The following is a 2,500-nucleotide window of genomic DNA, read 5'->3' as shown; positions in this document are numbered from 1 at the left end:
ACTGTGAATCAGTCACCGTGCACAACAAAGCCAATGATCTGACAGTAATTGGACTCTATAGGCCGCCCCCAACACCCATACTGTGCTTTAAAGAATGCCTCAACAGCATTAAGTGCTTTATTCAACAGTGCCATTCTAGCAACATACTCATGATGGGAGACTTCAATCTACCCTGTGTTGACTGGACTACAAACTGTTTGAAACCAAGCACTCCCTCCCCGCCTCAACCGCTGACAAAGAAGCAGCAGAGTCACTTTTCGACTTTACGAATGAGTTTTTCTTGTCCCAACTTGTCCTGCATTCACCAACAAGACATCAGAACATTTTGGACCTAGTGTTTAGTAACCACACTAACACTATACATAACGTTACAGTGGAAAAAACCCTTCTTTCAGACCATGACATGGTTCTCTGTAACATGAAATTCCACCAGCCGAAAGCTAATCTAGTGACCTTCCTCCAGCCCACCCATTTGACAACATGGATCTCCATAAAGCCAACTGGGATGCAATCAGGAACGAGCTATCAAATGTTGACTGGTCCTTTACACATACACACATCTCCACCAACCATAAAACATCTTGGCAGATCTTTGTAGACAACCGTCACAGACATATGTGCAAAACACTCCCACCAAGACCTGTGAACAAAAGTGCAGAATCCCCCAAAACAGAAAAACCATTATCAGAAAAATAAAAGAAAAACAAAAAAATTAACAAACTAAAGTACTGCCAACAGCAACACACACATTCGACAGCTATCGCACTGCTTGAATCCCAAAAATATAACCTCCACAATGCATGAAGTCCCTCATCAATAACCAAAGATCAGCTGAGGAGAAGTGGGCCATTGAAAAATCAAACTCAACCCCAAAGTGTTCTTTTCATTTGCGAGGAAACGCAGGGTCACTGTCTCCACTGTAGGCCCTCTAATTGACGAAACTGGCACTCTCCAAGATAATGCCAAATCCATGGCCGAGATACTGCAGAAACAATACTGCTCTGTTTTCAGCAATCCTGATATGGCCGATCTGGGCTGTATCATGATGTCAACCCCCAACACCTATATCGCATAACGTTTAGTGCCCCTGATGTCTTAGCGGCGATAAACGAAATAAAACACCATTCAGCAGTAGGCCCCGATAGGTTCCCGCTTGTGTCCCTGAAGGTGTGTCGACACCAACTTGCATCTCCCCTTTCTAATCTGTGGAGAAACTCACTGGATGCTGGCTATATTCCAAAAAACCTTCTGTCCCAGTCTGTTGTCCCAGTTTTCAAAAAGGGAAACAAGTCCCTTGCAGTGAATTACCGTCCGATCTCACTCACCTCCATATCATCAAGGTATTTGAGAGGGTGGTGAGATCTCAAATAACCCAATTTCTGGAAAGCAACAGACGGCTGATCTCCAACCAACATGGGTTCCGTAATGGAAGGGACTGCCTAACGCAGCTCCTGCATCACTTTGAGGACATTTTGAGAGCTTGGGAGAGGGCTCCAACACCGATGTCATCTACCTTGATTTCAGTAAGGCCTTCGACAGGGTCGATACAAAGATCCTATTGAAAAAACTATCCAACATTGGTGTCTCTGGAAAGTTACTGAAATGGATTAAGTGTTTCCTGACAGACAGATCTCAACATGTTGTAGTTGAAGGGGTAAATCAAGCCCAGCAAAGTCAGTAGTGGCGTTCCGCAAGGCACTGTGCTGGGCCCACTTCTTTTCATCATTTACATTAATGACATTAATGACATCATCAAGCACAGCAACATAAAAATCTTTGCAGATGACTCCAAGCTACAGAAGGTCATAAATGAGGCGAGTGACCGGACATGCCTTCAGTCAGATCTACTGGCTGTTTATCCAATGGGCAGAAAAAACAATATGCTGCTGAACGAGGATAATTTTGAGCTAATCCACTTTGGAAAAGAGGATGCCCTGAAACTCCCATACTCCCCTTCCTTCAGGTGAAACTCTCACACGGCGTCCAACAACATCAGAGACTTGGGAGTAATTGTGGACAACAACGTAAGCTGGGCCACTCATATAAACACCAAAGTTGACATGGCCCGCAGAATGTGTTCCTGGATTCTCAGAACTTTCCAGTCGAGAGATATCACACCATTATCCTTCTCTTCTCCACTTTTGCCCGACCCCACCTTGAATACTGTTGTCCACTGTGGTCTCCCCACACAATACAAGTATCATAAAAGTCGAAGCAACCTCAAGGGCAATCACAAAAAAGATAGATGGCATGACAGGCCTCGACTATTGGGGTCGACTAGAAAAGCTAAAACTCTATTCTCTCCATCAACGTCGTCGTGAGCGCTACATCATCTGCATGATGTGGAAAATATTCCATCAGCATTGCCCAAATGATGTTGGCATCACCTTAAGGTACATCCAAGGCTTGGGCCCCGTGCCATCCGCCCAAACAAAAATCGCACTCTCATCTCATAACAAACGGCACATTATTTCACCTCAATTGGCCCCGCTCTCTTTAA

This window comes from Octopus sinensis, linkage group LG21 (assembly GCF_006345805.1).
Source record: "Octopus sinensis linkage group LG21, ASM634580v1, whole genome shotgun sequence".
In the NCBI taxonomy this organism is placed as follows: Eukaryota; Metazoa; Mollusca; class Cephalopoda; order Octopoda; family Octopodidae; genus Octopus; species Octopus sinensis.
Note: the sequence above shows the minus strand (reverse complement) of the source record.